Genomic DNA, 16,249 nt, shown 5'->3' with positions numbered 1-16,249 from the left:
CACACCGACGGAGGGTGGAGGTGTTTAATGCAAACTAGGGGTCAGCCAAGCGCCGCAAAAGGCCGCCATGCCCTGCATGCCCCTTTTCTCTTTTCATATGCAGACGAGGGTTGAAGCCAACTTTGACCCACTGCTTGGATGACATCACCATATGCAAATCCATCTGCGGCAGGCCTTCCCCCAGGAATGCTTGCACTAGTTGTTGCATTTGGTTTGTTGTTTGGGGGTGCTTCAGTATTAGGCAGCCTTCTGCCCTCCCATGTTCATCTGAAAATATGTGTTCTCCCTGCAGTTGTTGTCCCCAGATGAGAGTTCCCTTGTGCTGCCTCAGTTGAATCTCCTTTACTTGACAGAGATGTGCCTGAGCAGCGGCCCTCCCCAGCCCTATCCCAAATCATACTTATTTTGCATAGGAGATACCATGGTCATGAAGATTGTTCTCCCAGGGTTAGGTTCATTCATTGCGTTCTGGGTATGCTGACCTCTGTGATTTCCCCAAATGTGGGAAACTCAACTGCATTATTTGTGGTAGTGGGGGACTGTGTTTGTGCTTTCCTCTGGTCAGCTCTGGTAAAAGTCAGATTTCTTTGTCTCAGATCTTCCTCTAGCCTTGTTCTTCTTTCAAGAGTTCCCTTGTGCTGCCTCAGTTGGATCTCCTTCACTTGACAGGGGGGTGCCCGAGCAGCGACCCTCCCCAGCTCTAGCCCAACTCCTACTTACCTGCCAGGTGAGATACTATGATCATGAAGTTGCTTCACCCAGGGCAAGGCTCACCCATTGCACTCTGGGTGTGCTGCCCCTGCGATTTCCCCAAATATGGGAAACTTGATTGCATAATTTGTGTTTCCCCTAGTCGGCTCTCATATAATTCAGATCTCTTTGTCTCAGGTCTCTCTCCAGCCTAGTTTGCTGTCTGTTTCCACTTCTTTTTTCTTGAGCCCCTCCCTTCTATACCCTTGTGCACTATCCTGACTTCTCCTCCTGTCTGCTTACTTTGTGCCTTCCGATGCACAATGCAAACTACAGGTAGTGCTGCAGGGCCCACACCCTTTTACTTGCCTTACAGAGCAGCTCTGGAGCTGTTACAGTGCCAAGCTGCTGCAAGAAATCAGCTTGAATGCTTCAGGGGCTGGGGCATGGCCAACATGAGCCCCACACCGAAGTAGGGTGGGGGTGTTTAATGCGAACTAAGGGTCATCCAAGCGCCGCAAAAGGCCGCCATGCCCTGCATACCCCTTTTCTCTTTTCATATGCAGATGAGGGTTCCAGCCAACTTTGGCCCACTGCTTGGATGACATCACTGTATGCAAATCCGTCTTCTGCAGACCTTCCCCCAGGAATGCTTGTACTAGTTGCTGCATTTGGTTTGTTGTTTGGGGGTGCTTCAGTATTAGGCAGCCTTCTGCCCTCCCATGTTCATCTGAAAATATGTGTTCTCCCGGCAGTTGTTGTCCCCAGATGAGAGTTCCCTTGTGCTGCCTCAGTTGAATCTCCTTTACTTGACAGAGATGTGCCTGAGCAGCGGCCCTCCCCAGCCCTATCCCAAATCATACTTATTTTGCATAGGAGATACCATGGTCATAAAGATTGTTCTCCCAGGGTGAGGTTCATTCATTGCATTCTGGGTATGCTGACCCCTGTGATTTCCCCAAATGTGGGAAACTCAACTGCATTATTTGTGGTAGTGGGGGACTGTGTTTGTGTTTTCCTCTGGTCAGCTCTGGTAAAAGTCAGATTTCTTTGTCTCAGATCTTCCTCTAGCCTTGTTCTTCTTTCGAGAGTTCCATTGTGCTGCCTCAGTTTGATCTCCTTCACTTGACAGGGGGGTACCCGAGCAGCGACCCTCCCCAGCTCTAGCCCAACTCCTACATAACTGCCAGGTGAGATACTATGATCATGAAGGTGCTTCTCCCAGGGCAAGGCTCACCCATTGCACTCTGGGTGTGCTGCTCCTGCGATTTCCCCAAATGTGGGAAACTTGACTGCATAATTTGCGTTTCCCCTGGTCGGCTCTCGTATAATTCAGATCTCTTTGTCTCAGGTCTCTCTCCAGCTTAGTTTGCTGTCTGTTTCCACTTCTCTTTTCTTGAGCCGCTGCCTTCTATGCCCTTGTGCACTCTCCTGACTTCTCCTGTCTGCTTACTTTGTGCCTTCCAACGCACAATGCAAACTACAGGTAGTGCTGCAGGGCCCACACCCTTTTACTTGCCTTTCAGAGCAGCTCTGGAGCTGTTACAGTGCCCAGCTGCTGCAAGAAATCAGCTTGAATGCTTCAGGGGCTGGGGCATAGCCAACATGAGCCCCACACCGACGGAGGGTGGAGGTGTTTAATGCGAACTAAGGGTCATCCAAGCGCCGCAAAAGGCCGCCATGCCCTGCATACCCCTTTTCTCTTTTCATATGCAGATGAGGGTTCCAGCCAACTTTGGCCCACTGCTTGGATGACATCACCGTATGCAAATACGTCTTCTGCAGACCTTCCCCCAGGAATGCTTGTACTAGTTGTTGCATTTGGTTTGTTGTTTGGGGTGCTTCAGTATTAGGCAGCCTTCTGCTCTCCCATGTTCATCTGAAAATATGTGTTCTCCCTGCAGTTGTTGTCCCCAGATGAGAGTTCTCTTGTGCTGCCTCAGTTGAATCTCCTTTACTTGACAGAGATGTGCCTGAGCAGCGGCCCTCCCCAGCCCTATCCCAAATCATACTTATTTTGCATAGGAGATACCATGGTCATGAAGATTGTTCTTCCAGGGTGAGGTTCATTCATTGCATTCTGGGTATGCTGACCCCTGTGATTTCCCCAAATGTGGGAAACTCGACTGCATTATTTGTGGTAGTGGGGGACTGTGTTTGTGCTTTCCTCTGGTCAGCTCTGGTAAAAGTCAGATTTCTTTGTCTCAGATCTTCCTCTAGCCTTGTTCTTTTTTTGAGAGTTTCCTTGTGCTGCCTCAGTTGGATTTCCTTCACTTGACAGGGGGGTGCCCGAGCAGCGACCCTCCCCAGCTCTAGCCCAACTCCTACTTACCTGCCAGGTGAGATACTATGATCAGGAAGGTGCTTCTCCCAGGGCAAGGCTCACCCATTGCACTCTGGGTGTGCTGCTCCTACGATTTCCCCAAATGTGGGACACTTGACTACATAATTTGTGTTTCCTCTGGTCGGCTACTCGTATAATTCAGATCTCTTTGTCTCAGGTCTCTCTCCAGCCTAGTTTGCTGTCTGTTTCCACTTCTCTTTTCTTGAGCCCCTGCCCTTGCCCTTGTGCACTCTCCTGACTTCTCCTGTCTGCTTACTTTGTGCCTTCCAACGCACAATGCAAACTACAGGTAGTGCTGCAGGGCCAACACCCTTTTACTTGCCTTACAGAGCAGCTCTGGAGCTGTTACAGTGCCCAGCTGCTGCAAGAAATCAGCTTGAATGCTTCAGGGGCTGGGGCATAGCCAACATGAGCCCCACACCGACGGAGGGTGGAGGTGTTTAATGCGAACTAAGGGTCATCCAAGCGCCGCAAAAGGCCGCCATGCCCTGCATACCCCTTTTCTCTTTTCATATGCAGATGAGGGTTCCAGCCAACTTTGGCCCACTGCTTGGATGACATCACCGTATGCAAATCCGTCTTCTGCAGACCTTTTCCCAGGAATGCTTGTACTAGTTGTTGCATTTGGTTTGTTGTTTGGGGGTGCTTCAGTATTAGGCAGCCTTCTGCTCTCCCATGTTCATCTGAAAATATGTGTTCTCCCTGCAGTTGTTGTCCCCAGATGAGAGTTCCCTTGTGCTGCCTCAGTTGAATCTCCTTTACTTGACAGAGATGTGCCTGAGCAGCGGCCCTCCCCAGCCCTATCCCAAATCATACTTATTTTGCATAGGAGATACCATTGTCATGAAGATTGTTCTCCCAGGGTGAGGTTCATTCATTGCATTCTGGGTATGCTGACCCCTGTCATTTCCCCAAATGTGGGAAACTCGACTGCATTATTTGTGGTAGTGGGGGACTGTGTTTGTGCTTTCCTCTGGTCAGCTCTGGTAAAAGTCAGATTTCTTTGTCTCAGATCTTCCTCTAGCCTTGTTCTTTTTTCGAGAGTTTCCTTGTGCTGCCTCAGTTGGATCTCCTTCACTTGACAGGGGGGTGCCCGAACAGCGACCCTCCCCAGCTCTAGCCCAACTCCTACTTACCTGCCAGGTGAGATACTATGATCAGGAAGGTGCTTCTCCCAGGGCAAGGCTCACCCAATGCACTCTGGGTGTGCTGCTCCTACGATTTCCCCAAATGTGGGACACTTGATTACATAATTTGTGTTTCCTCTGGTCGGCTCTCGTATAATTCAGATCTCTTTGTCTCAGGTCTCTCTCCAGCCTAGTTTGCTGTCTGTTTCCACTTCTCTTTTCTTGAGCCGCTCCCTTCTATGCCCTTGTGCACTATCCTGACTTCTCCCGTCTGCTTACTTTGTGCCTTCCAACGCACAATGCAAACTACAGGTAGTGCTGCAGGGCCCACACCCTTTTACTTGCTTTACAGAGCAGCTCTGGAGCTGTTACAGTGCCCAGCTGCTGCAAGAAATCAGCTTGAATGCTTCAGGGGCTGGGGCATAGCCAACATGAGCCCCACACCGAAGGAAGGTGGAGGTGTTTAATGCAAACTAGGGGTCATCCAAGCGCCGCAAAAGGCCGCCATGCCCTGCACACCCCTTTTTTATTTTCATATGCAGACGAGGGTTGAAGCCAACTTTGACCCACTGCTTGGATGACATCACCATATGCAAATCCATCTGCTGCAGGCCTTCCCCCAGGAATGCTTGCACTAGTAGTTGCATTTGGTTTGTTGTTTGGGGGTGCTTCAGTGTTAGGCAGCCTTCTGCCCTCCCATGTTCATCTGAAAATATGTGTTCTCCCTGCAGTTGTTGTCCCCAGATGAGAGTTCCCTTGTGTTGGCTCAGTTGAATCTCCTTTACTTGACAGAGATGTGCCTGAGCAGCGGCCCTCCCCAGCCCTATCCCAAATCATACTTATTTTGCATAGGAGATACCATGGTCATGAAGATTGTTCTCCCAGGGTGAGGTTCATTCATTGCACTCTGGGTATGCTGACCCCTGTGATTTCCCCAAATGTGGGAAACTCGACTGCATTATTTGTGGTAGTGGGGGACTGCGTTTGTGCTTTCCTCTGGTCAGCTCTGGTAAAAGTCAGATTTCTTTGTCTCAGATCTTCCTCTAGCCTTGTTCTTCTTTCGAGAGTTCCCTTGTGCTGCCTCAGTTGGATCTCCTTCACTTGACAGGGGGTGCCCGAGCAGCAATCCTCCACAGCTCTAGCCCAACTCCTACTTACCTGCCAGGTGAGATACTATGATGTTCACTGTTAGGGCAATCAGGATGTGGAATTCCCTGCCAGGGAAGGTGGTAATGGCGGACTCTGTAATTGGATTTAAAAAAGGAATGGATACATTTCTGAATGAAAAAGCTATCCAAGGTTATAATACTTAAAATATCAACATGGTTAATCCGGGGGTAACATGAGTTATAGTAGTTAACTAGTCATAAAACATTATTCAGCAAGTATGTAGAATCATCACAACTTAAAACAGGTTGAACACGATGGGCAATTTGCCTCTATTCAACCTCAAAAACTATGTTACTATATGTTACTATATTACTATGTTACTGTAGTATACAGAACACCACAATGTAATGAGCAGTGATAGTGAGCACTGATGAGGATACTAGAACTGACACTGAGCAGCAAGATGCAGCACTGGACTATTAGTAATGTACTGTAGTATGCTGAGCACCACAATGCAGCACAAGACAATGAGCAGTGATACTGAGCACTGATGAGGATACTACTGAGAACTGACACTGAGCAGGAGAGACACACTACTAGTATTACTGAGCAGCAATAAGTAACCACTGATACTGAGCACTGATATTGAGATTTCCACTGAGAGAACATAGCCACGTCCTCTCCGCTCTCTCTTCAATGCACGAGTAAAAATGGCGGCAACGCGCAGCTCTTTATATGGAATCCGAATCTCGAGAGAATCCGACAGCGGGATGATGACATTTTCCCTTGTTCAGGTTTTCCGAGTCAGGCGGGAACAACCGAGCCTGCCTCGGACCAGTGTAAACCACATGGAGTTCGTCGGGAATTCGGTTCTCGGAGAACCGAACCCGCTCCTCTCTACCTTATACCCATCAATTTTTTTATTTTCAATCTAAGCCCCTGCAGTTTTCTGTAAGCATCTGCTTCGCTATGATGATCAACAAGTCACAAGGGCAAACACTCAGGGCTTGAGGCGTAGATCTTAGGACCAGCTGCTACAAGCATGGCAGAGGTGTCACTATCACTGGTGACACCCAGAGAGGTGGCGAAGGAGATTGTAATGCAGTGCGCGCAGATAAGCAGCGCAATGGTAAAAAGGAGGCATGGTTTCATAGGTAGGGGCGTGGCCTGGTGGCCTGAATCTACATTTTGTTGCTCCGGGTGTCCCGGGGGTTGGGGGCTGCACCCGGGGACTAGTGTGTGTGCGGTGCTGGCTCCTGCACAGTGACAGGGCATGGCCACCCAGCATGACGCCTCCATTCTTGACCATGCTGTAATTGCAGTCGCACTGCAGTTCAGCGTGATCATAAAAAATGGTGTAGCCTCCTGCTGGTGCAAACTGTATGTGCGCGCAGGAAGCCGCCACCATTTTTGTGATCACAGCGGCTGAATGTGATGTCATACAGCCGCTGTGACCACGCCCCCTGTGTCTCCTCCGTTGCAGACCCCATTTTGAAGCCTTGCCCCCGCACCGCTCCATCCCTGACTTGGAAATGGAGTGTTGCTGACCCCCCTCTCCCCCCCCGCCCCGATTGACAGGCAGAGGCGATCGCATTCTCTGCGGGGTGCCGCAGAAAATGCAGGCACATGCGTATGCTGTTAGCAATTTTTGCAGTTGGATCGCTTATTGTGATTGCATTCCAACCTGAATCAGGCCCTATTACCTATCACAATGCGCTGCGGGCAGTACAAAATTGGGTTAATATAGGAGTAAAACTCCCAGACCTGTGCTCCTTAACTGTACCTGGTGGCTAGTGGAGCGGCTGCCCAGTAATCAGTGTCCACGCCAGTGCGCACACGGTCCACCCCCTACGGCCACGCTCCCCTTCATCAGCGGCCTCGTGATCCGGAAGGGCGGTGTGTGTGTGACTGACCTTAGGAAGAAACTGGAGCCTCCGCTGCAGTGACCCAGCAACCAGGGCACGGGAGTATACAGCGCCGCTGGGAGTGATGAAGCTGCAGTAAAGATGTCTATTAGACCTAGCCTGCTGCAGCCCTTGTAGATTCTCATAAAACAAGTTCTTCTTTTCTTGTCAAAATTAATAGCTAAGAATAGGCTGCCTGAGGCAGGCCCCTGTTAAGTGGCCTGCTACTGAAGGCACCAACTACAAACTGAGCTCCCTGTTCATGGAAGCGGGGTTATAGAGGAGGATGCGCTGAGCATCTTGGGAACAGTCAAAAGCTTTGAGCCGGTTGGTGCCTCAGATCAAGATCCTACTCTACACCCCAATGTGAATCCTTGTGGAGTCCAGTGTACCCCACAGAAGAAATTAATGTGTCACACCCATTGGCAGCAACCTTAGAATAGCTGCTGACGGGCACAATTGAGAAAGGAAGGGGGGGGGGGGGACATTTGAATCCAGCACATAGATGCAATTCAAATATGTAATTTGTACCTTCCTATTTTAAAATATAATGGATGAACCTCACCCTGTGAGAACAATCTTCATGATCAAGAGATCTCATATGCAAAATAAGTATGAGTTGGGATAGGGCTGGGGAGGGTGGCTGCTCGGGCAGCCCCTCCCCCGTCAAGTTAAGGAGATTCAACTGAGGACGCACAAGGGAACTCTCGTCTGGGGACAACAACTGCAGGGAGACCACATCTGTTCAGATGAACATGGGAGGGTGGAAGGCTGCCTAATATTGAAGCACCATCAAATATCAAACCATATGCAACAACTAGTACAAGCATTCCTGGGGGAAGGTCTGCAGAAGACGAATTTGCATACGGTGATGTCATCCAAGATGTGGGCCAAAGTTGGCTGGAACCCTCATCTGCATATGAAAAGAGAAAAGGGGCATGCAGGGCATGGCGGCCTTTTGCGGTGCTTGGATGACCCCTAGTTCGCATTAAACACCCCCACCCTCCTTTGGTGTGGGGCTCATGTTGGCCATGCCCCATCCCCTGAAGCATTCAAGCTGATTTCTTGCAGCAGCTGGGCACTGTAACAGCTCCAGAGCTGTTCTGTAAGGCAAGTAAAAGGGTGTGGGCCCTGCAGCACCACCTGTAGTTCGCATTGTGCGTTGGAAGGCACAAAGTAAGCAGACGGGAGGAGAAGTCAGGATAGTGCGCAAGGGCATCCTTTTCTCTTAGTCCGTAGAGGATGCTGGGGTCACATTAAGAACCATGGGGTATAGACGGGATCCGCAAGAGACATGGGCACTTTAAGACTTTCAAAGGGTGTGAACTGGCTCCTCCCTCTATGCCCCTCCTCCAGACTCCAGTTATAGGAACTGTGCCCAGGGAGACGGACATTTCGAGGAAAGGATTTATTGTTAAACTAAGGTGAGCATCTTACCAGCTCACACCTTAAGCATGCCGCAGAACGTGGCATTCAACAGAACACAAGCCAACGGCATGAACAATTGCAGCAAAAAGCTGACCAGAACCATAACATAACATGTGTATAACCACAAGTAATAACTGCAGACACAGTATGGACTGGGACGGGTGCCCAGCATCCTCTACGGACTAAGAGAAAAGGATTTACCGGTAGGTATTAAAATCCTATTTTCTCATACGACCTAGAGGATGCTGGGGTCACATTAAGAACCATGGGGTTATACCAAAGCTCTTGAACGGGTGGGAGAGTGCGTACGACTCTGCAGCACCGAATGACCCAACTTGAGGTTATCATCAGCCAAGGTATCAAACTTGTAAAACTTAGCAAAAGTGTTTACTAAATAGCTGCTCGGCAAAGTTGCAATGCCGAGACTCCCCGACCAGCTGCCCAGGATGAACCCACCTTTCTAGTAGAATGGGTCTTCACCTAATTCAGTAACGGCAATCCTGCCATGGAATGAGCATGCTGAATCTTACCACAGATCCAGCGCATAATGGTCTACATGGAAGCAGGACACCCAATCCTGTTGGGAGCATACAGGACAAACAGAGCCTCTGTTTTCCTAATCTGAACCGTTCTGGTGACATAAATTTTCAAAGTTCTGACCACAGCCAGAGACTTTGACTCAACGAAGGTGTCAGTGGCCAAAGGCACCATGTGGAAAGATGAACCACCTTCGGCAGAAATTGTTGACGTGTCCTCAATTCTGCTCTATCTTCATGAAAGATCAAATAAAGGCTCTTGTGATACTGCATGGTTTGTACTGTTTTCCATGTGCTCCCAGATCTTTCAAGCAAGTAGCATGGTCAAGAAAGTTCTGTTTGAAAAGAAACAACATTTACTGTCATTGTTATAGAATTTGGGAGAAAAAACAAGAAGAAATCTGCACTGTTGACGCACTGGACAGAATGAATGAATCATAAAATATAACCTTTATTAAGTATGTATTAAAATTGGATAAATATTAATATTATTATCCCAAACTGCAGTGAAACATAAAGGTTAAAATCACAGAACTAACATACATGTGCATAAGAAAAATAAAGAGATGTGAAAAAAAGGTTTAAAAAGCGTGTCCGTGTGTGATTATTTTTGAAGGCACAACCCTGGCGGGGTTGTTTATATAGATATATATGTTGCTAATAATCACTTTCTAGCGTAATGTTATTAAATAGCTGTTAGTATCTATGTCGTCAGGTACCACTGGGTCGTATCCTATATACTCCCTTCACTCAATAGGGGTTACCTCCCGGGAAGCCATCCCCATTGGGAATGAAAATTTTAAAGCCTACTGTTAGTGCTTCATCTACACGTTATAGCCCTGAATTTTCCAATGCCTAGCTCTTTGCAAAAGAGAGATATCGGCAAGGAAAAGCTGTATTGTACCTTTGCATTTTTCTCCCAAACGAAAGACACTAGAATGAAAATTTTAAAGCCTCCTGTTAGTGCTTCATCTACACGTTATAGCCCTGAATTTTCCAATGCCTATTTTTTTGCAAAAGAGAGATATCGGCAAGGAAAAGCTTTATTGTACCTTTGCATTTTTCTCCCAAACGAAGGACACTAGAATGAAAATTTTAAAGCCTCCTATTAGTGCTTCATCTACACGTTATAGCCCTGAATTTTCCAATGCCTATTTCTTTGCAAAAGAGAGATATCGGCAAGGAAAAGCTGTATTGTACCTTTGCATTTTTCTCCCAAACGAAGGACACTAGAATGAAAATTTTAAAGCCTCCTGTTAGTGCTTCATCTACACGTTATAGCCCAGAATTTTCCAATGCCTATCTCTTTGCAAAAGAGAGATATCGGCAAGGAAAAGCTGTATTGTACCTTTGCATTTTTCTCCCAAACGAAAGACACTAGAATGAAAATTTTAAAGCCTCCTGTTAGTGCTTCATCTACACGTTATAGCCCTGAATTTTCCAATGCCTATCTCTTTGCAAAAGAGAGATATCGGCAAGGAAAAGCTGTATTGTACCTTTGCATTTTTCTACCAAACGAAAGACACTAGAATGAAAATTGAAAAGCCTCCTGTTAGTGCTTCATCTACACGGTATAGCCCTGAATTTTCCAATGCCTAGCTCTTTGCAAAAGAGAGATATTGGCAAGGAAAAGCTGTATTGTACTTTTGCATTTTTCTCCCAAACGAAGGACACTAGAATGAAAATTTTAAAGCCTCCTGTTAGTGCTTCATCTACACGTTATAGCCCTGCATTTTCCAATGCCTATCTCTTTGCAAAAGAGAGATATCGGCAAGGAAAAGCTGCATTGTACCTTTGCATTTTTCTCCCAAACGAAAGACACTAGAATGAAAATTGTAAAGCCTCCTGTTAGTGCTTCATCTACACGTTATAGCCCTGCATTTTCCAATGCCTAGCTCTTTGCAAAAGAGAGATATTGGCAAGGAAAAGCTGTATTGTACCTTTGCATTTTTCTCCCAAACGAAAGACACTAGAATGAAAATTTTAAAGCCTCCTGTTAGTGCTTCATCTACACGTTATAGCCCTGAATTTTCCAATGCTTATCTCTTTGCAAAAGAGAGATATCGGCAAGGAAAAGCAGCATTGTACTTTTGCATTTTTCTCCCAAACGAAAGACACTAGAATGAAAATTTTAAAGCCTCCTGTTAGTGCTTCATCTACACGTTATAGCCCTGAATTTTCCAATGCCTAGCTCTTTGCAAAAGAGAGATATTGGCAAGGAAAAGCTGTATTGTACCTTTGCATTTTTCTCCCAAACGAAGGACACTAGATTGAAAATTTTTAAGCCTCCTATTAGTGCTTCATCTACACGTTCTAGCCCTGAATTTTCCAATGCCTAGCTCTTTGCAAAAGAGAGATATCGGCAAGGAAAAGCGGTATTGTACCTTTGCATTTTTCTCCCAAACGAAATACACTAGAATGAAAATTTTAAAGCCTCCTGTTAGTGCTTCATCTACACGTTATAGCCCTGAATTTTCCAATGCCTATCTCTTTGCAAAAGAGAGATATCGGCAAGGAAAAGCTGTATTGTACCTTTGCATTTTTCTCCCAAACGAAGGACACTAGAATGAAAATTTTAAAGCCTCCTGTTAGTGCTTCATCTACACGTTATAGCCCTGCATTTTCCAATGCCTATCTCTTTGCAAAAGAGAGATATCGGCAAGGAAAAGCAGCATTGTACCTTTGCATTTTTCTCCCAAACGAAAGACACTAGAATGAAAATTGTAAAGCCTCCTGTTAGTGCTTCATCTACACGTTAAAGAGCTAGGCATTGGAAAATTCAGGGCTATAACGTGCAGATGAAGCACTAACAGGAGGCTTTAAAATTTTCATTCTAGTGTCTTTCGTTTGGGAGAAAAATGCAAAGGTACAATACCGTTTTTCCTTGCCGATATCTCTCTTTTGCAAAGAGATAGGCATTGGAAAATTCAGGGCTATAACGTGTAGATGAAGCACTAACAGGAGGCTTTACAATTTTCATTCTAGTGTCTTTCGTTTGGGAGAAAAATGCAAAGGTACAATACAGCTTTTCCTTGCCGATATCTCTCTTTTGCAAAGAGATAGGCATTGGAAAATGCAGGGCTATAACGTGTAGATGAAGCACTAACAGGAGGCTTTAAAATTTTCATTCTAGTGTCTTTCGTTTGGGAGAAAAATGCAAAGGTACAATACAGCTTTTCCTTGCCGATATCTCTCTTTTGCAAAGAGATAGGCATTGGAAAATTCAGGACTATTACGTGTAGATGAAGCACTAAAAGGAGGCTTTAAAATTTTCATTCTAGTGTCTTTCGTTTGGGAGAAAAATGCAAAGGTACAATACAGCATTTCCTTGCCGATATCTCTCTTTTGCAAAGAGATAGGCATTGGAAAATTCAGAACTATTACGTGTAGATGAAGCACTAAAAGGAGGCTTTAAAATTTTCATTCTAGTGTCTTTCGTTTGGGAGAAAAATGCAAAAGTACAATGCAGCTTTTCCTTGCCGATATCTCTCTTTTGCAAAGAGATAGGCATTGGAAAATTCAGGGCTATAACGTGTAGATGAAGCACTAATAGGAGGCTTTAAAATTTTCAATCTAGTGTCCTTCGTTTGGGAGAAAAATGCAAAGGTACAATACAGCTTTTCCTTGCCAATATCTCTCTTTTGCAAAGAGCTAGGCATTGGAAAATGCAGGGCTATAACGTGTAGATGAAGCACTAACAGGAGGCTTTAAAATTTTCATTCTAGTGTCTTTCGTTTGGGAGAAAAATGCAAAGGTACAATACAGCATTTCCTTGCCGATATCTCTCTTTTGCAAAGAGATAGGCATTGGAAAATTCAGGGCTATAACGTGTAGATGAAGCACTAACAGGAGGCTTTAAAATTTTCATTCTAGTGTCTTTCGTTTGGGAGAAAAATGCAAAGGTACAATACAGCTTTTCCTTGCCGATATCTCTCTTTTGCAAAGAGATAGGCATTGGAAAATTCAGGGCTATAACGTGTACATGAAGCACTAACAGGAGGCTTTAAAATTTTCATTCTAGTGTCCTTCGTTTGGGAGAAAAATGCAAAGGTACAATACAGCTTTTCCTTGCCGATATCTCTCTTTTGCAAAGAGATAGGCATTGGAAAATTCAGGGCTATAACGTGTAGATGAAGCACTAATAGGAGGCTTTAAAATTTTCAATCTAGTGTCCTTCGTTTGGGAGAAAAATGCAAAGGTACAATGCAGCTTTTCCTTGCCAATATCTCTCTTTTGCAAAGAGCTAGGCATTGGAAAATGCAGGGCTATAACGTGTAGATGAAGCACTAACAGGAGGCTTTACAATTTTCATTCTAGTGTCTTTCGTTTGGGAGAAAAATGCAAAGGTACAATACAGTTTTTCCTTGCCGATATCTCTCTTTTGCAAAGAGATAGGCATTGGAAAATTCAGGGCTATAACGTGTAGATGAAGCACTAATAGGAGGCTTTAAAATTTTCAATCTAGTGTCCTTCGTTTGGGAGAAAAATGCAAAGGTACAATACAGCTTTTCCTTGCCAATATCTCTCTTTTGCAAAGAGCTAGGCATTGGAAAATTCAGGCCTATAACGTGTAGATGAAGCACTAACAGGAGGCTTTAAAATTTTCATTCTAGTGTCTTTCGTTTGGGAGAAAAATGCAAAGGTACAATACAGTTTTTCCTTGCCGATATCTCTCTTTTGCAAAGAGATAGGCATTGGAAAATTCAGGGCTATAACGTGTAGATGAAGCACTAACAGGAGGCTTTACAATTTTCATTCTAGTGTCTTTCGTTTGGGAGAAAAATGCAAAGGTACAATACAGCTTTTCCTTGCCGATATCTCTCTTTTGCAAAGAGATAGGCATTGGAAAATGCAGGGCTATAACGTGTAGATGAAGCACTAACAGGAGGCTTTAAAATTTTCATTCTAGTGTCTTTCGTTTGGGAGAAAAATGCAAAGGTACAATACAGCATTTCCTTGCCGATATCTCTCTTTTGCACAGAGATAGGCATTGGAAAATTCAGGGCTATAACGTGTAGATGAAGCACTAACATGAGGCTTTAAAATTTTCATTCTAGTGTCTTTCGTTTGGGAGAAAAATGCAAAGGTACAATACAGCTTTTCCTTACCGATATCTCTCTTTTGCAAAGAGATAGGCATTGGAAAATTCAGGGCTATAACGTGTAGATGAAGCACTAATAGGAGGCTTTAAAATTTTCAATCTAGTGTCCTTCGTTTGGGAGAAAAATGCAAAGGTACAATACAGCTTTTCCTTGCCAATATCTCTCTTTTGCAAAGAGCTAGGCATTGGAAAATGCAGGGCTATAACGTGTAGATGAAGCACTAACAGGAGGCTTTACAATTTTCATTCTAGTGTCTTTCGTTTGGGAGAAAAATGCAAAGGTACAATGCAGCTTTTCCTTGCCGATATCTCTCTTTTGCAAAGAGATAGGCATTGGAAAATGCAGGGCTATAACGTGTAGATGAAGCACTAACAGGAGGCTTTAAAATTTTCATTCTAGTGTCTTTCGTTTGGGAGAAAAATGCAAAGGTACAATACAGCATTTCCTTGCCGATATCTCTCTTTTGCACAGAGATAGGCATTGGAAAATTCAGGGCTATAACGTGTAGATGAAGCACTAACAGGAGGCTTTAAAATTTTCATTCTAGTGTCTTTCGTTTGGGAGAAAAATGCAAAGGTACAATACAGCTTTTCCTTGCCGATATCTCTCTTTTGCAAAGAGATAGGCATTGGAAAATTCAGGGCTATAACGTGTAGATGAAGCACTAACAGGAGGCTTTAAAATTTTCATTCTAGTGTCCTTCGTTTGGGAGAAAAATGCAAAGGTACAATACAGCTTTTCCTTGCCGATATCTCTCTTTTGCAAAGAGATAGGCATTGGAAAATTCAGGGCTATAACGTGTAGATGAAGCACTAATAGGAGGCTTTAAAATTTTCAATCTAGTGTCCTTCGTTTGGGAGAAAAATGCAAAGGTACAATACAGCTTTTCCTTGCCAATATCTCTCTTTTGCAAAGAGCTAGGCATTGGAAAATTCAGGGCTATAACGTGTAGATGAAGCACTAACAGGAGGCTTTAAAATTTTCATTCTAGTGTCTTTCGTTTGGGAGAAAAATGCAAAGGTCCAATACAGTTTTTCCTTGCCGATATCTCTCTTTTGCAAAGAGATAGGCATTGGAAAATTCAGGGCTATAACGTGTAGATGAAGCACTAACAGGAGGCTTTACAATTTTCATTCTAGTGTCTTTCGTTTGGGAGAAAAATGCAAAGGTACAATACAGCTTTTCCTTGCCGATATCTCTCTTATGCAAAGAGATAGGCATTGGAAAATGCAGGGCTATAACGTGTAGATGAAGCACTAACAGGAGGCTTTAAAATTTTCATTCTAGTGTCTTTCGTTTGGGAGAAAAATGCAAAGGTACAATACAGCATTTCCTTGCCGATATCTCTCTTTTGCAAAGAGATAGGCATTGGAAAATTCAGGACTATTACGTGTAGATGAAGCACTAAAAGGAGGCTTTAAAATTTTCATTCTAGTGTCTTTCGTTTGGGAGAAAAATGCAAAAGTACAATGCAGCTTTTCCTTGCCAATATCTCTCTTTTGCAAAGAGCTAGGCATTGGAAAATTCAGGGCTATAACGTGTAGATGAAGCACTAATAGGAGGCTTTAAAATTTTCAATCTAGTGTCCTTCGTTTGGGAGAAAAATGCAAAGGTACAATACAGCTTTTCCTTGCCAATATCTCTCTTTTGCAAAGAGCTAGGCATTGGAAAATGCAGGGCTATAACGTGTAGATGAAGCACTAACAGGAGGCTTTACAATTTTCATTCTAGTGTCTTTCGTTTGGGAGAAAAATGCAAAGGTACAATGCAGCTTTTCCTTGCCGATATCTCTCTTTTGCAAAGAGATAGGCATTGGAAAATGCAGGGCTATAACGTGTAGATGAAGCACTAACAGGAGGCTTTAAAATTTTCATTCTAGTGTCTTTCGTTTGGGAGAAAAATGCAAAGGTACAATACAGCTTTTCCTTGCCGATATCTCTCTTTTGCAAAGAGATAGGCATTGGAAAATTCAGGGCTATAACGTGTAGATGAAGCACTAACAGGAGGC

At 44.7% G+C, this 16,249-nt stretch overlaps 8 non-coding genes and 1 pseudogene across 8 annotated transcripts; all 9 read left to right on the top strand.

Annotated features, from left to right (window-relative positions):
- Positions 1 to 396: 396 nt before the first annotated feature.
- Positions 397 to 560, top strand: LOC135011747 (U1 spliceosomal RNA). The gene has a single exon (XR_010210793.1). It is a non-coding gene; the product is annotated as a U1 spliceosomal RNA (small nuclear RNA).
- A 152-nt stretch (positions 561 to 712) lies between these two features.
- Positions 713 to 847, top strand: LOC135012013 (U1 spliceosomal RNA; annotated as a pseudogene).
- A 702-nt stretch (positions 848 to 1,549) lies between these two features.
- Positions 1,550 to 1,713, top strand: LOC135011699 (U1 spliceosomal RNA). Its single transcript, XR_010210746.1, has one exon. It is a non-coding gene; the product is annotated as a U1 spliceosomal RNA (small nuclear RNA).
- Positions 1,714 to 1,865: 152 nt separating this feature from the next.
- On the top strand, positions 1,866 to 2,028 carry LOC135011995 (U1 spliceosomal RNA). The gene has a single exon (XR_010211016.1). It is a non-coding gene; the product is annotated as a U1 spliceosomal RNA (small nuclear RNA).
- Positions 2,029 to 2,698: 670 nt separating this feature from the next.
- On the top strand, positions 2,699 to 2,862 carry LOC135011702 (U1 spliceosomal RNA). The gene has a single exon (XR_010210749.1). It is a non-coding gene; the product is annotated as a U1 spliceosomal RNA (small nuclear RNA).
- A 152-nt stretch (positions 2,863 to 3,014) lies between these two features.
- On the top strand, positions 3,015 to 3,178 carry LOC135011950 (U1 spliceosomal RNA). Its single transcript, XR_010210982.1, has one exon. It is a non-coding gene; the product is annotated as a U1 spliceosomal RNA (small nuclear RNA).
- Positions 3,179 to 3,846: 668 nt separating this feature from the next.
- Positions 3,847 to 4,010, top strand: LOC135011775 (U1 spliceosomal RNA). The gene has a single exon (XR_010210820.1). It is a non-coding gene; the product is annotated as a U1 spliceosomal RNA (small nuclear RNA).
- Positions 4,011 to 4,162: 152 nt separating this feature from the next.
- On the top strand, positions 4,163 to 4,325 carry LOC135012008 (U1 spliceosomal RNA). Its single transcript, XR_010211025.1, has one exon. It is a non-coding gene; the product is annotated as a U1 spliceosomal RNA (small nuclear RNA).
- Positions 4,326 to 4,996: 671 nt separating this feature from the next.
- On the top strand, positions 4,997 to 5,160 carry LOC135011704 (U1 spliceosomal RNA). Its single transcript, XR_010210751.1, has one exon. It is a non-coding gene; the product is annotated as a U1 spliceosomal RNA (small nuclear RNA).
- Positions 5,161 to 16,249: the final 11,089 nt, after the last annotated feature.

This window comes from Pseudophryne corroboree, unplaced genomic scaffold (assembly GCF_028390025.1).
Source record: "Pseudophryne corroboree isolate aPseCor3 unplaced genomic scaffold, aPseCor3.hap2 scaffold_251, whole genome shotgun sequence".
Classification (NCBI taxonomy): domain Eukaryota; kingdom Metazoa; phylum Chordata; class Amphibia; order Anura; family Myobatrachidae; genus Pseudophryne; species Pseudophryne corroboree.
Note: the sequence above shows the minus strand (reverse complement) of the source record. Positions and strands in the feature narration are given on the sequence as shown.